Raw genomic sequence first — 17,506 nt, forward strand, 5'->3', positions numbered from 1 at the left:
TGGATGGATAGAAGGATGGATGTAGGAGAAGGGAAATGAGATGTTTATTTTTGGAGGGGTTTCCTCTAGTCCAGGAATAGGTTATGGTAGAATTCCCCGGACCAAGGGGGCCCAGCTCTGGGTGCCTGGGAGGAAGTGACCTTCTGAGGCCTAGCCTGGAGCCCAAAAGCTGGGGAATGGGGAAATCGTGGCCATGTTGAACAGAGTCCTGTAAACTTACATCGAAGTCCACTTTCTCCTTTCCTGGGATCTCAGGAGCAGTGAGTCTCAAGAGTAGACAGAGAGGCCCGTGAGCAGAGACCCGGGAACCCATCCCAGAGGGTCAGCCTGGCCCTCTGCTAACCCTGGTGTCCTCCTGCTCTGGCCTCCAGCTGAGATGCCCCACCTAGCGGCACGTTTGCCCCAGCTTTATGCTTATGAGGTTTGTAGCCCACTATCCCAAGAGTGGCTTGAGCCCCTCAAAAAGGCTTCAGCTTCCAGCACTGCCATCTGCCTTTTGGCTTCTGGTTGTTGCAAGTGTTGCTGTACCCCAGCTACCAGGGAGGGTACCTCTGTTTCCCTCTCAAACAGACAGACGCAGCCAGGTCGGGTGAGAAGCTATGGCCACTGTGGGCGGTAGTGGCCTCCTGGGCAGGAACAGCTGTTGTGAGCCTGTGCCTCTGCCCAGCCCCTCTTTCTCCCCAGCCCCTCATTTCCCCATCTTTCTCTCTGGGGGCTCAAAGGAAAGAGGAGAGAGGGCTGGGAAGAAAGCAATCTGAGGGGGAAACGAGGCCCCCTCTCCGGCTGGGTGTGCGATCCCCTCCTCTCATCAATACATTCCAGATGCAGCAAAGAGTTAAAACAATGAGACATTTTTCCCAACAAACCATAAAAGAATGTGGAACTAAATATCCGTCAAAAACTGGAGGAGGAAAGGGTTTCCTAAGCTCAGAAGCATGAGAAGGTGGCTCTAAGGGAAAGAAGGCCAGATGACTCCATGCAAATGAAAAACTTATGTATGTGGGAAAAAAAAAAAGACTAAAAATATGTATTTCAGCAAATACAGAGAAGACATATATCCTTAGGCAAACTGATGACTAAGAAAACCCAGAGACGCTTCCACCATGAGACAAATGAGCAACAGGCACAGCTGTGAGTTCTCAGAAGAGATGAGCCATCCACAAACACAGGGAAACGTTGGCCCTGAGTGACTACTGGGGCGCAAAGCCCAACAATCGTGAGGCACCGTTTCTCATCCATCAGAGGCTGCGACGTCAAAGCACGTTTCTGTCCTTGGGTGAGGAGGGTGTGGGACACAGACCCTTCACATCCCACGGAGGAGACAGCGTTGGCCAGGCCCTTGTGGAAAGCAGCTTGGCACTGATGTCAAAGCCTTAAGAACATTCACAGTCTTTGACCCAGTAATTCCAGTTCTGGGAATGTGGCCTACGAAAAAACCCTAAAGACGGAAAATGCTTTCCAACCAGTGTTATTTATGAAAGTAAAATATTGGGGAAAGTCTGCAATAGGGGAAAGGTTAGGAAAGTTATGGTTTGTCCAACTGATGGAATATTATGTGGTCATTGAAAATATTTAAGAAGACTCTGGGCCGGGTGCAATGGCTCACGCCTGTAATCCCAGCACTTTAGGAGGCTGAGGCGCGCAGATCAGGAGGTCAGGAGATCAAAACCATCCTGACTAACATGGTGAAACCCCGTCTCTACTAAAAATACAAAAAACTAGCCGGGCGAGGTGGCGGGCGTCTGTAGTCCCAGCTACTCGGGAGGCTGAGGCAGGAGAATGGCGTAAACCTGGGAGGCGGAGCTTGCAGTGAGCTGAGATCTGGCCAATGCACTCCAGCCTGGGCGACAGAGCGAGACTCCGTCTCAAAAAAAAAAAAAAAAAAAAGAAGTCTGTGTAAAAACATGGAAAAATACTTACGAATAGTGCTACATTTAAAAAAAGCAGAATTCAAGGCTGCATAGACAGTACGATGTTTGAAAAACAGCACTGAGTTGAAATTTTCTCGGTACGGGAAAAGGAAAAAAAGGGCTTTTTATTTCTTTCTGCTCTTTTCCACAGCAGTCTGGCTGGCTGGGTGGGAGAATTACAGATGATGTTTTTTCTTCATTTGACTTTTATATATTTTTCAAAAATTTTTTTCATGAGGAATTTTACTTTCATAATGAAAACAAACAATTTTTCTAAAATGAGAAAATATCTCATAATCTGGCATTACTTAAAATCATGAAAAAATAAAGTGCAAAGGGTGGAAACATGCCAGCTATACCCTTTAGATGCCCTCACTCTGCTTCTGAGACTCTGCAATGCTCCTCAAGTGGAGCCAACAGTGAGCGTGTGCTAAGATGCTCTAAGACTACACCTCGTGCAGAGCAAAACGCAGGCAAGAGCACTCAAGAGGTAAAAGGATGAATCACGTAGTGGGTGCTGTGGCTTGTGAATACTGATTGAAAGCAGAAAAGTCAGAAGAGCTGCATTAAAAAAAACAAATCCAGCTGGGCGCGGTGGCTCACACCTGTAATCCCAACACTTTGGGAGGCCAAGGCAGGTGGATCACAAGGTCAGGAGATCGAGACCATCCTGGCTAACATGGTGAAACCCCGTCTCTACTAAAAAATACAAAAAAATTAGCTGGGCGTGGCAGCAAGCGCCTGTAATCCCAGCTACTCGGGAGGCTGAGGTAGGAGAATGGCGTGAATCTGGGAGGCAGAGCTTGCAGTGAACCGAGATCGCGCCATTGCACTCCAGCCTAGGCAACAGAGCGAGACTTCGTTTCAAAATAAATAAATAAATAAATAAATAAATCTATGAAGTGCTCACAAGCAGGTATGATGAGGACAAGCTCCTCCAAATTCTGCCCCAAAGGGGAACGGGGGCCCCTGCACAGCAAGCTATTTTGGACATAGTCAAGGTGTCATTCTGAAGTGGGTCTCTGGGCTGAGTCCCCGACCTTTCTCCCACTTCCTGACTCACTTTCCTGTCGATTTTCACATCTAGGGCTCTGGGAGTCCTCGAAGTATGGCGGGGCATGGTGTGGTCCCCCGAAGGCCGTGGGGTGAAGCAGTCCCCGACTCCCTGCACCCCACCTTCCTTCCTCAACTGTCTCCCACCCCCCTCTCCTCCTTCCTTCCTCGTGGGTAGCCCCCTCCTATAGGAAGCCCTCCTTGTCTGCACCAGATGACCTTGGGCAAAATCACACCCTGCTGGGCCTCCCATTTGCATCTCCCAGGTGACCCTTGTCCCTCCCACCCTGTGCTCTGAGCATCCCTCCGAGCATCCCTCCCAGTGCAGGCTCCAGGCATCTGGCCCTGGCCCGCTCCTCCGCCCCCACCCAGAACACACTCAGCACCAGGCCTGCCAGGACCCCACACTCACTTGGGTCTTCGCTTCTCCTCTGGTCAGCACACCAGCAGCGTGGGGGAGAGGGAGGGAGACAGCTCCGGTGAGACTGGGCGGCCTGGGGCCCTGGGTTCCCCCCTCGCTGAAGGTTGCCCTCCTTTTCAGCTGAGTGTATCCCCAAACCCCAGAAACAAGAGGGTCCTGCTTCTGCTCCAGGCCTTCAAAAGCCCCTGGTGGGGTCGGAGAGGAAGAGCTCAGGGCCTGGGGCTGGGAGGAAGGGTGAGGAGGAGGAAAGGAAGAAATAGGAGCGAAACAGGCAGTGTCCTTGAAGGCTAGGAAGGGAGGAGAGGGAGGAAAGAGGCCAGGGGCTCGGAAAGAAGACAGGGAAGGAAGGGGCTTGGGGGAAAGGGGAGGGGGTGCGCACTGCCCAGTCTCTGGCAGTGCTGGCTGGTCCTGCTTACTCCCCTTCCGCTATGTGGCAGAAACTCGGAGTGGTGGCACCCTCAAGGCCCGGGCAGCCCGACCCCTGCGGCACTTCGGAGCAGCAAGACCTGGCCCTCCGAGGCCCCCGTGCCAGGGGAAGAGAAAGAGGACAGAGGGAGCGAGAGGCAGGGCAGTGAGAGACCCCAGCCGGTGCTCTTTTCCTCGCGTCAGCCAGAGCCAGTGTCCTGCACCTCCAGCGGCAGGGGTGGGCCCTTACCTTCCACGTCCTCTTCTGCGGTGTCTTTGAGGTGGCAAAAAGCACAAGCACACGTGAAAGAGAAAAACCAGCGCGGCTGCAGGGGAGCAGCGGGCAAGGGGCCCACCCCTCTCACTCGGACCCTCTCTCCCCCAGGGTGTGCCTATGGGGGCCTACAAGTGCCCCGACCTGGGGCCGGTGAATCGATGCCTGGGGAGCGGGTGGAAGGGACTGGTTGCCCAGTGGAGCCCCTGCCCTGAAGACCTGGTGGAGAATAGGAGGGACACGGGGACCTCGCAGGGCAAGGTGGGGGGCTAAGGGCACTGGGTCTTCTCTGTCCCCCTGGTCTGTCCTCTTGGGTCTGGCAGGGCCAACCTTGGAATCTGAGACCCTCCCCACCAAGAGGGCGTTGCAGCCAGGGTGGGTGCAGCCTCTTTGCTCGGTGCTTTCCGCAGCCTGACCCCTGCCTTTGAAGTCTGTGTTACTGGGTGGAACTAGCAGGTCATGGAATGACTACAGCCCTCAGGCCTCAGGAGCCTCCCCCGGCAGCGTGATGTCTAACTCCTTGCTGGTCTCAGCCCCAGGAGCCGCTACCTGAGTCCAGAATGCCCACCACAGCCCCCATCCACAGGCCAGGAACCCAGGCGAGCTCACCCCTGACCTCTCCGAGGCCTGCCCTCTGACGGTCACATGGCTGATTTCCTGAAACGGGGATGGACCCCTCTGCTACCTCTCCCTGGCCACCTCGGGCCTGCCTGGCCTGCCCTGGCCACCCTCATAATGGGTGGCTTCCTTTTGGATACACACAGCTCCTGGACCCTGGGGTGGACCTGGCTGTCCTGGCCCGGCTGGGGCCCAGGAGGGTGGTCTGCCACTGGCTTAGAGGCACCTGCCCACTCTATCCCTTTAGTCCCTACTCTGGGCCTTAGGTGGCAGCAAGGCCGTTGACACGCGATGCTCTCGGCCCTCTGAGTCTGACCCAGCGCCATCCTCTGCACTTGGCTGAGGTCAGCAGGCCTGGGTCTGGGCATGGGGGTGGGGGTCCTGCCTTGACAGCGCCCTGCCCGGGGTGCACTGGCCCTTGAGCCCTCCTCGCTGGCGATCCCTCGGGAGCCCCCTGCATCCCACAGAGAGCCCACCAGTGCTCTTGGTTTTGCCAGTGGGCCTGAGATCACCCGTTCCAGATACCTCGAAGGGTGCGTGTGCACGGGGAGTGAGCAGTGGGACATCCTGAGTGCAGCAGCCTGGCCCAGGGCCTGGAAGGAACAGCGTGGTAAGGACGATGAATGGGCTATCGATCCCAGCCTCCGTGACTCAGGGGTTTTGCTGGATGCAGCACCTGGCTGAGGAGGAGCCCCTCGGGGTGGGAAGGCCAGCCAGGGAGGAAGACGAGCTCGGGTGGAAAGCTGAGTGCTTGGGGGACCAACCGCACAGCCGAGCCGCAAAGCTTTCCTGGTGGCCCTGCCTCCTCTGCTCCTGCCCCCTGTCCCCTGCTGTCTGTCCACTGGCCTCAGTGCTGCTCCCAGAGTGACCTGGTGGCCCTGTCACCCCCACAGGCCATCTCCTGGACACTTTCTCCCTGCATGGCTGTAGCCCCATCCCCCTTAGCATGTCCCTTCTTGTCCAGGGGACTCTCCGAGGCTTCAGTAATGCAGTAGCTCAGGCCCAGGCAGGTAGGACAGAGGGTAGTGGCTTCATCTGCCATCCCTGGCCAGGGGCCTCATAGGCTGCAGCCCCTTTGAGCTTCCTGACCTCTGCGTTGGGCATGGCCTGGCCTCCAACCAGATTTTCAGGAGCAGGGCCATGGGGTTGCTGTGGTCATGAACGGGGAGGCTGCATCAGAAACAGCAGAGCTATGGCTGGGCAGAGCTCAGAGATAGGCTCTGGGGTTGGGCCAAGGGGTGCGGAGGATCTGATGAGGGGTCAGGGCTGGTCAGGGGCAGGGGGGCAGTGGCTGCCTCCTCAGCACTGCTGACCCCAACTACCCCCTGCCCCTGGTGCTGTCCTCTCTGCACCCCAGTGTTGAATGCCCAGCTGTGGCCTTTGGGCCTACCTCTGCCAGCTGCCCTTGGTCACTAGTGAGTGCTGTCACTGGGTGGTTCTAGTCAGGCAGGGTGGCCGGGATGCTCTCTCAGTGGCTGGGGCATCTGAGAAAGGATAGGGGCATGTCACCTCCCTTGTGTGGGTGGTGGCTCTGTTGAGGTTTCGCTTTTCTGAACTGGGTGTATTCACGAGGCAAGCAGGGTTTGACATAAAACATTCAGAAAATAGTGTCTCTGAGGAGCTGAGAGAATGAGAAAGTGAAGGCCAGAACATCAGAGATTGGAGGCACTGCTCCTCAAACTGGCTTCCCAGACACCGAGGGCTGCAGGGCTGTCAGGCCCCAGTGCAGGACCTGGGAGAGGAGGGAGAAGAGGGAGGATGTCCCCAGGCTGTCTGTTATTTCGCAGTTGTCATTTCATCCACCCATCTATTCATTTCCATGCATTCACTCTCACTTTCACTACTTCCACCTTCCCTCCTTCTCTTCCATCATCCATCCCTCCATCTGTCCATGCCTCTATCTGCCCAATCACCTAAACATCTAGTCATTTATCCCTCCATTTCATCTATCCCTCCTGCCATCCATCCATCCATTCATTAATCCCTCCATCCACCCACCTATACGTCCATCTATCTATCCATCTCTTCATCAATCCATCTACCCATCCACATATCCATCCATCCCTCCCTCCCTCCATAATCAATCCATCCATCCATCCACACATCCACTCATCCATCCATCCATCCACCCACCCACCTACCCCTGGACTCATTCATCACTCCCTCCAACCATCCCTCTCTCCCTATGTCCATACATTCATCCATTTCCTCACCCATTCATCCACCCACCCATTTATCCATCCTCTCATCCCCCCCTCCATTCATCCATCCACCTATCCATTCACTCACTCACGTATCCATCCATCCATCCTTTCATCCATCCATTCATCTACCCATGCATGCATCCATCCTTTCATTCATCCATCCATCCATTCATCCACCTATCCATCCAACCACCTACCCATCCCTTCATTTATCCATCCATCCACCCACCCACCCACCCTCCTACCCATCCACTCACTCATCCCTCTCTATATTCCTCCCTCCCTCCCTCTGTCCATTCATCCAGTCATCCACTGTCCATCCACTAATACATCCCTTCATCCATCCATCTACCCATGCCCTTGAGGTGGATCTTGCCCTCACTGGGTGCACAGTCAGGGCACAGAAGTTTATATTTGGCTAGTCATGGTGAGGGTAGGATATCAAAGACATTCTGGAAAAGGAAACCTGAACCCCACCCATTGTGTGTGCCCTGACTTAGGCCATCACAGAGCTTATGTCCTGGAGTCTTACACTGCAAAGGCCATGAGACAGGTCAGACTGCCTGAACCCAGAGGCCACAGTATGCTCTGTGGTGTGAGAATGTGCTGGCCACTGACCCAGCCTTTCCATCCTCGTCAGCCCTGCCCCCTTAGTGAGTATAAGATAGTCAGCACACGGGAATACGCAGGGAACGTTATTACACAAAATGGGGGAGTGAGGGGTGGCGAGCAGAGCGCAGCGGGGAGGCAGCATCGTGCATCCTGCATTGTTGTCAGCCCTTAACCTGCAGTTTCCCCTCAGATCTGGGGGTGACCTGGCCTCTCTACACAGGCTGTGCCTCAAGCTTCTACCTTCCTAGAAGACACTTGGCCTCTCCAGGGGTAAATCCCTTTGGCCAATGATCAGGAGTTTCCTTCCTCCCCCAAGTAGTGAGAAGCAGACCTGTGGGGGTCAGAGAGTGGAAGGGCAGGGAGGCAAAAAGGTCCAGGAGCAAAACAGTGTGGCAGTGAGGGGAGTCAGAGGCGAGAGTAGTCCATGCTGGCAACAGGAAGCAGCTCCTCAGCCAGGACAGGGGGACGGATGTCTGGCCGGAATCTCCTCTGGGTACAAGGAGGTTGCCACACAGCTGGACTTGCAGACCCAGGAAGCTGGAACACAAGCATGGGGTGCAGGGAAGGGCCGCAGACCTGCCTCCTGCAAGCCCACAGAGCCTGCTCCCCATGCTTCTCTCTGCTGGCCTCCCTGCCCCGCCCACACCCCCTCTTCACCACGGGACAAGACGCCTTGCCTCAGAGGGCTGCTTCCCAGTGTGAGCACTTGTGCTCTGGGTCTGGGACTGGCTGGAGACATGACTCCAGGTGGAGGGAAGGTGGCCTGCTTGCCAATCAGCCCGCCCATCCCGGGAGCTAGAACTGGGGTTCTCGTGGTTCCTGCAGTCCTGGCGTCCAGAGGAGGAGAGTCCTGGGCAGGCTCCTTCCATCCCCACCCCTCCAGCAGCTCTGTTCTTGTCTTGGCAGAGCCAGCCCCCATCAGCAGCAGCCCCCAGGCCTCCCTCCTTCCCCAAATCAGACAGCCCCTGGCTCAGACATGCCATTTGTCAATGTCCTTGCAAACATGTGGCGCCCACAAACCAGGGTGGGCAGCTTGGCCGAACCATTCCAGCCGGGTCTGTGGGAATATCCCATATAGCATAGCTAAGCAAAAACTGCTCCTGCCTTCCGGCCAGTCTGTCTGTGATGATGCATCCTCAGCTTTCTCGAGCTTCTTGGCCACCACCCTTCACCGCTGGCTCACAGTAGACGCAACTGTGATCGGGCTGGCGATGAGGCGGGGCACCCCTCACGTGGCTGTAGCCAGCTGCTCTTCCAGCCCTGGGAGTGGCCGGCAGCTGGCCAGGGGCATGCCTCTCACTTGGGGCTCACTCATGTCTCCCACCCCGGCCCACATGGCATTGCGGCCTGACCCAGGCTGTGTACTTGGGACCTGCTTTGTGCCAGGGTGGCATGGAGGGCAGAGCCCCGGAGGTTGGTTCTAGCCCCGTCCCTGGAGGGACTCGGGCTCTGTAACCTCATTTCTACACTAGGGTGATGGTGGGGTCATCCCAAAGTCCCGGAGTAACAGTCGATCTCAGGACACCCCGGGAAGGTTTTGGGTGCTCAGGAAGCAGAATGGTCAGGTCTCCACACCCCTGGCCCCAGGTCCTTCCTGGACCAAGGGAGACACAGACCTCCCGCCCCAGGACACAGCCATGCTCATCTCGGCCATGTCCATGGCACCCGAGGTCCATGGCCCGAGCGTCCAGGGAACCCCTGGCTCCCCACTGCCCCTGCTGCCCAAGACAGGGAATGACAACCTGCATCTGCAGAAGCTCATAAGGCAGGCAGTCTGGAAGATGATGATGCAGGGTGCACACCTCACCCCACCTGGGGCTGTCCACACCTCCCTATCCCCCATGAGTGAGGCCAGCCACGACCAGGAGGTCACAGCCCTGCACACTGCTGAGGGCCCGCACCCCGTGGAAACCCCAGGCCTTTCTCAAGCCCCACGCCTCACTGAGGCTCCCCACACAGTGGCTGCCCTATCCCCCATTCCCTGCACACCCCCATCATCCACCACATGGTGTCACCCCTGCAGAAGTCCACGTTCTTTCAGCCTCACCCAGCACAGGATTCTAGCTGCTCACTTCAAGGCCACGGGGCCCCAGGTTGTAGCCTTGACCCTAGTACCTGCCCAGCCCCTTAGTTGCTGAGACCAGCTCGGTCGGGGAGACCCTAACCCAGTGGCACTAGAGGAATTAGACACACACACAGAAATAAAGGAGTGTGAAGTGGGGAATCAGAGGTCTCACAGCCTTCAGAGCTGAGAGTCCTGAACAGAGATTCACCCACATATTTATTAACAGCAAACCAGTCATTAGCATTGTTTCTATAGCTATTAACTAAAAGTATCCCTTATGGGAAACAAAGGGATGGGCCAAATTAAATGAATAGGTTGGGCTAGTTAACTGCAGCAGGAACATGCCCTTAAGACAAAAAATAGCTCATGCTATTGTTTGTGGTTTAAGAACGCCTTTAAGCGGTTTTCTGCACTGGGCGGGCCAGGTGTTCCTTGCCCTCTTTCCCGTAAACCCACAACCTTCCAGCTTGGGCGTTAGGGCCATTATGGACATGTTACAGTGCTGTGGAGATTTTGTTTATGGCCATTTTTGGGGCCAGTTTATGGCCAGATTTTGGGGGACTTGCTCCCAACACTTAGTGGCTTCATCCCTCTCAGCCCACGTGGCTGGGGCACCCACATCACCCAGGTGCATATCCAGCTGGTACCATCCCCTCTCAATGGAACCCCAGAGCCCCCCAGGATATCCCGGAATGGGGACCCAACAGCCCCGGATGGGACCCCTGAGCCCCCACAGGATATCCCAGAATGGGGATCCAGAGCGGCTGGCTGCAGACATGTGAGGGTTGCCCCACTGTCATCGCTGGCCTCGGTGCCCAGAGAGGCTCATGCCAGGGTCATGGTGCCTATAGCCCTGACCTGCCACACGCTGGAGCCCTCACTGCACAGCCTGGCCCCCATGGGCCCTGGCAGAGAGCACCTGGAGGGAAACCTCAGTGCGTGGCCCCGCCTCTGAGGCCAAGTGAGTGTCCAGCCCCGCCTGGGCCTCACCCCTGAACTATCATCAGGCCCTCAACCATGCCCTGTCCCCACAGTTGCGTCCAAGCCTCAGCTGAATGGCTGGATGTGGCTCAAGCAGCAGCTGCTGGAGGAGGCCCAGGAGCCTCCATGCCCGGAATGGCAGCAGAGCCTGCAGCCAGAGGTGCCTACCCCCACAGAGCAGGAGATACCCACCCTGTCCACACCCTGGGCCCCGCCTCCCGGGCCTCCAGAATGTGGGATGTGGAGCTGTACTGCACGTCTGTGGCGGAGGCCCTTGGGTGCCTAGCGGGGCCCAGTCTTGGGGAGTGCACCACGGCCGGCCTCACCTGCCTGCCCTTCATGTACTGGCCTGGCTTCAACGTCCTGAAGTTGCAGGAGGCCATCCGACCCCTCCCACAGTCTACTCCATCCTGGAGCTGAACACCACACCCAGGAACTTCAACTGCATAACGACCAGGTGGAGGCTCCGGTGAAGTGGCCGGAACAGCCCCCAGGACCAAGAATCATGGGGTGGACAGAAGAAAGGGCTGAGGCTCTAGCTGTGGGCCCAGAGATGCTACATGAGGATGCACCAGGGCCCAAGGGGCATGGAGCGCAGGGCAGCCTAGGAAGGACAAAAGGGGTGCCAGGACGGTGTCAAGTGGATGTCAGGAGGTTTTTCAGGAGTGTGGTCAGGTGGATGGGGCAGAGTGGGTGAGCTGGAGCCCCCGGGCTGCACTGGTGTGAGCAAAACAGAGAAGGTGCCTGCGTTGGGATGTGTGATAGGGACCTTGGGTGTCAGGAGGGTGGTCAGGTGGACAGGGAAGAGCAGGCAAACTGGAGCCCCCTGGCTCCACTGGAGCCCCAGGGGTCCACTGGGATGTGGGATGGGGCCTTGGGATGAAAACTTGAGGTAAGATGGCAGAGGATTGCACCTACTGACCTAGCCCAGGCTCTCTAGGGGCCTGGGCCTCGCATCATTCCTCCCTTTTGCTGTCAAAGGATTGGGGGCAGATCTCTGCTCGTCGAGGCATGGCTGTTGTCAGGCTGACTTGGCCATCGGCGTCAGCAGCTGAGTCAACAGTTTTGCTGCCTGCGCTTCCTGATGGCAGAGTCAGACCCTGGGACTGGGGTGCATGGGGGAGCCCCCAGCCAGCATGGGACTTGGCACTGATACGAGTGCTCAGGGGCAGACAGGGAGGGGCTCATCAGGGGGTGGAGGAGGGCCCAGCGTGACCTCTCTCACTGCACACCTCTGCTCCCCCTACCTGGGCTGACAGCCCTCTGAGGGAGCAGAACTTGAGGGGTTGGCTGGTGGGAGAGACAGGGTCTCAGCATTGGCCATGCCCGGGCTTGAACAGCTGGATGAGGAGGGAGCCCTCAGTCCCAACCCTGCGAGAACAGGTTGGCCAAGCAGGGCCGAGAAGTGGCTGTGGCCCAGGTAGGGACAGTGGAGGGCCCAGTAGGCAATCAATCAGGCTCTGGTGGGGGACACCAACCACAGGAGTAGAACACAGAAGTACCAGAAAAGGCCTCTCCTGCAGCTACTTGAGAGTCAGGATTTAGCAGGGAGAGATGGTAGGATGCCGGCTGCCACACCCTGGGGTGTGATGGGTGCTGGAAATGCAGCCCAGGGCCCAGGTCACTAATAAATGTGTGTCTAACCATGGCAGGAGTGGCATTGCTCTGTCTGCAGCATGGGATGGGGAGGGCATTAGGACCCCAAATGGTGGTCGCCTGGGACAAGGAGTAGGTCCTAAGTTCCTGCCCTTCTATGGACCCCCAGCACACACAAGGGCAGGGAACCCGAGCTCCAGGCCATCCCCTTCCTTCAATGCTAGCCCTTGGGTGACCAGGCTGCCCCTCACTTCCCTCGTGAGCCATGCTGGGGCTTTTGGGGAGTCCCAGATGGGAGCCTTGAGCTTTCCTGCTGGAGCAGTGGCTGAGCTAGGCTGACTCTGGTGAAAAGAGCCGACTTTGAATCTGGTGACAGGGGAGGGAGGCAGTGTCTGCGCAGGGCTGGGAGACTGAGCTGGTCTGGGTTCTGGCCAACTTGGGGCCCACCCCTGCAGCCTGCAACAGGGCTCCAGGCCCCCTCCAGCCCGCCAAGTTCTCAGCACGCTGCACATGTGTGCACCTTGTCCCGCTCTGTGGGTTGCTGGGGACTCACCAAGATGGGAGGCCTAGGGCGCCAGGTCCCCTTCCACAAGCACTTTCTCATTCTTTCCATGCCTGGTGGCCACAAAGGTATACCTCTTCCCCAGATGGGGTGCTCTGTTGGGGAAGGAGACCAAGAGTAAAGGTGAGAGCAGCAGAAAGGAGATGCTGCTGCCTCCACCTCTGGGAAGCCCTCCCAGATGCACAGAGGACAGCCCCTCTTTGCCCTCCTCTGCTGCACCCACCCTGCTTGCACCAAACACATTTAGGCTATTCCTTAATTGTTGATGAGGTCTTGGAGCCTCCCTTCTGCTCCCAGAGGCTTTTCTTGCTCATGTCTCCAGCCACAATATCCCGGCAGCAGCAGTAGGATATGTCACAAATGCAGACCCCTGCATCTTGGGGAGTAGAAGCCCTGGGCCCTTCTCTCTTTCCTTGCCTTACCTGGCCAGGGGGCCGGGACCTGTCTACTTAACCATTTTTTTTGTACAATCCCAGTGGAAGAGGCAAGGAAAGGGATAAAGATGCCATCTACCTCCACTCAGCCAACACAGCCTTCAACACCAGCAAAGGTGAACTCAACCCTACTGCAATACCTCAGTGTTCTGTCTACACACATTCATCCCGGACAGTCCCACACTTGTCTTAATAAGGAAACCTGGCCCGCTGCTAAACTCCCAGGTACTAGCTCTGCAGCCCAGCCTTTGCCCCTGGAAGGGACCTTACCTTGCAGGACAAGAGTCTTGGCCCCAGACTGAGCCTGCACCTTATCCATCTCCCACCGACTCTTGGTACTGGCCACGGCCATGCTGTGCAGCTCTATGGAGGCCTGGCAGGCTAGCTTGGGGGTCCAGCCAGATGCAGAGGAGGCAAAGCATCACGATTATCTTAGTGGACGGCCACCGTGGACACATCGGAGGGACACACGGGGCAACCCTCTGCTTTGTCTTTGTATCTTCCCTGGGAGCGTTTCCCAGTGCAGCCCTGGAGTGGGGACCACTGAAAAGATGTGCCTGCCTTCATTCAATGCAATTGTCAGACACCTCCCTGTCCTGAAGAGCACCCAGGGAGATGACGGTGCACGGGACAGATGTGGGTCTGCCTCTATGCTGCTCATGGGGTAGGGTTGGGGGACCAGGAGTTGGATGGGGGGGGCATTGAATGGATGGAGGGACGGTGGTTAAATTGTGAAGTATTGGTTGGATGGAGGAGGACTGATCAGATGGAGGAGTACTGGTTGTATAGAAAGGTGTTAGTAGATGAAAATAACATTGATTGGATGGAGGGATACTGATTATATGAAGAAGTATTTGTCAGATGGAGGAGCATTGATTGAATGAAATAGTATTGGTTGAATAGAGCCATATTGGTTCAATGAAGGGGCATTGATTGCATGCAATGACATTGATTAGATGAAGGAGTATTGGTTGGATGGAGGGGCACTGGTAGGATGTAAAGGTATTGACTAAATGGATGAGTGAATGAATGAAGGAATATTGATTGGATGGGAAAGTACTGGTTGGCTGGAGTAATACTGATAGGATACAGGAGCATTGATAGGATAGAGGATTACTGATTGGCCGGAGAGGTATTAATTGGGTGCAGGAATATTGGCTTGATAGAAGGATGTAGGCCACAGTCACCTGTGGCCACAATGGGGCCGACCCCACACGCCCTGCAAGGTCCAGGCCATCTGGGATCCCAGCCCTGCTCAGGACCCCCTTGCCCTGAGTGGGACCAGTGCCCATAGCTGTGCTGACAGTTCTCCCTGGTTGGGGTCTTTCCTGGCCCCTCTGAGGCCCTAAACCAGCCTGGAGCTCTAGGGACTGGTGTTGCTGAGTGACGCTTCCTTATCCTCGTACAACCAGGCTCCCACTCCCCAGGACCCACTGGTCCTGGCCTGGTGCATGTCCACCTCCCCCCAGCCACCGCCGCCCCACCAACCCCGGCCTCTGTCTCCCATACGCACTTGGGAGTCAGCGGCCCTACATTTCTGAGACGGAGCAGTTCCCTTCTCCATGGCCTCAGGATTAGGCACACATGGCTGCTTCCAGCAGCAGGGGGGCACTTTGAGTCCTCCTTGGAGCCCAGCTCTGAGACTGCCATCCTACTCCCTGCACCTGCCTGGCAGCACGGACCTGCTCCTGAACGGCCCCTCTGTGTGGCTGCTGCTGGCTCAGACCCCTGCCCATCTTGGGTGGGTGGGTCTGGGTCTTGGCTGGCACGCACACCCAGGGGCCTGAAATCATGGAAAATTCGAGAATTTCCCACCTTCTCCTCCAGATTCAGTCCTGCTCAAATGCAGAGCCACTCTAAGCTACCAGCTGGCTGGCCTCCCCTACCCCACAGCCAGCAGCCCCTTGGCCTTGCTCCTCAGTCACCTGGCCCCTACCCCTGCCTAGCCCTCCAAATGACCCAGCCTCCAGTCCCCAACAACACCCACGAGCCTCTTCAGGGAGCAGAGCAGGAGTGGTGGCCCTGGCAGCCCCGCCCCCTGGGGACCCGACAAGACCAACCAGGGGGGCGAGCAACGGCCAGGCTGAGACCCAGCCAGAAAGCTGGGGGTTGAACCCAGTCTCAATGCCTGGGGGACCCTCAGTCTGTAGAGCTCTGCCTGGCGGGGAATGGGCAGTTCCCCAAGGGCCTTAGGCCCTGACACAGGACCCAAGCAGACTGCACAGGCTCTGAGGCCGCTGGACCTTCCTTCCCGATGGGCTTGGGTCCCAGATTCCTTGGCACTCAACCAGCCTGATTGTCCTCATTTTACAAATGGGGAAACTGAGGCTTGGAAATGGGAAGGGGTCAGCCAAGCAATCCAATGGCCCCAGGGCGGCGTTGCCTCCCTTTCTACCCACAGGCCCGGCCTGCATGCCTGTGAAAAGGAGGACGGTGATGAAGCTCACCTGGAGGAGTTGAGTCTGAGCAAGGAGGGGCCAGAACCAGAGGACACTGTCCAGGACAACCCAGGGGCCACAGGGGCTGAGGAGGAACAGGAGGAGGTGAGGGCTCCACCTCAGAGGGTCTGCGTGTACTCCCACCCCGGGGATGAGCCTGCCTTTGCTGTCTGCACCACTCTGTGGGCCCTGTGGGACTAGCCCAGAGTGGGTCAGCACCTCACACCCCTAGATCCTGCAGTCCCTTCTGGGCCCACATTCTCAGAGAGGGTGAGGCTCGGTTACCCTCTTGCTAGATCGGGAGACATTTCCCCAGACTCCTCAGTCCCTCGCCACCAGCTCCAAAACTGGAGCACGTCAGGGCCATAGAGAACCTGAGGCCCAGGGAGAGGACAGCATTTGTTCCCACAGGTGCTAGATGGGGCAGGAGGGGTACAAGCAGGGGGTCATCTGGGATGTCTGCTTTTTTGTTTTGTTTTGTTTTGCCGAGGACCAGAAACAGCAGCAGCCCAGGACACCCAGCCCCTTGGTCTTGGAGGGGACCATTAAACAGAGCTCACCTCCCCTGAGCCCCACCACCAAAGTAGATCAAGCTGCCAAAACCACCGTCTTCTCCCCTCTCCCAGACTCATACCCAAAAGGCCAATCCCACATGCCAGTCACAAAAAGACCAGGCTCAGGTCCGGCTTTTGTCTGCTATTCCCCTGTTGCCTGGTGCTCAGAAAACCCCCATGATATAAGGGTTGGAGTTTGGATTGGTGGATGGAGTAGTTGGGGGAGATGGAGGGTGGACTCTGTCTCAGCTGCTGCAGGCCCGTGTCTCTCTCCACCCTCTGCAGCTCTTTGACACGACTGAGTCCCTAAACCACTCCATAGAGAAGAGGTCTGTCTGTCTGCCTGATTTCTGGGCTCAGATCTTGAAGTGAGAGGTATGCCCCTGGCCAGCTGCCGGCGGCTCCCAGGGCTGGAAGAGTGGCTGGCTGCAGACAAGTGAGGGGTGCCCCGCCGTTGCCTGCCCGACCACAGTTGCGTCTACTGTGAGCCAGGGGTGAAGGGTGGTGGCCAAGAGGCTCGAGAAAGCTGAGGCTGCATCATCACAGGCAGATTGGCCGGAAGGTGGGAGCAGTTTTCACTGAGCTATGCTACACGGGATATTCCTGCAGACCTCCTGGCTGGGGTGGTTCGGCCAAGCTGCCCACCCTGGTTTGTGGGCACCACATGTTTGCAAGGACATTGACAAATGGCATGTCTGAGCCAGAGGCTGTCTGGTTTGGGGAAGAAGGGACGACTAGGGGCTGTTGCTAGTGGGGGCTGGCTCTGCCAAGGCAAGAACAGAGCTGCTGGAGGGGTGGGGATGGAAGGAGCCTGCCCAGGACTCGCTCTCAACTGCTGGCCTCCTCTGGACATCGGGACTGCAGGAACCATGAGAACCCCAGTTCTAGCTCCCAGGGTGGGCAGGCTGCCTTCCCTCCACCTGGAGTCAGGTCTCCAGCCAGAGTTCCAGACCCAGAGAACAAGTGCTCACACTAGTAAGCAGGCCTCTGAGGCAGGGTGTCTTGTCCCGTGGTGAAGAGAGGGTGTGGGCAGGGCAGGGAGGCCAGCAGAGAAAGGCATAGGGAGCAGACTCTGTGGGCTTGTAGGAGGCAGGTCTGCGGCCCCTCCCTGAACCACAGCCTAATGCCCCCTGCACCCCATGCCTATGTTCCAGCTTCCTGGGTCTGCAAGTCCTGCTGTGTGGCAACCTCCACATATCCAGAAGAGATTCCAGTCAGACACCCGCCCCACTGTCCTGGCTAAGGAGCTGCTTCCTGTTGCCAGCATGGCCTACTCTTGCCTCTTTGACGCCCCTAGCTGCCACACTGTTTTGGCTCCTGGATCCTTTCGCCTCCCTGCCCTTCCAATCTCTGACTCCCATAGCTCTGCTTCTCGTTAC

This window comes from Rhinopithecus roxellana, chromosome 13, assembly GCF_007565055.1.
Source record: "Rhinopithecus roxellana isolate Shanxi Qingling chromosome 13, ASM756505v1, whole genome shotgun sequence".
In the NCBI taxonomy this organism is placed as follows: domain Eukaryota; kingdom Metazoa; phylum Chordata; class Mammalia; order Primates; family Cercopithecidae; genus Rhinopithecus; species Rhinopithecus roxellana.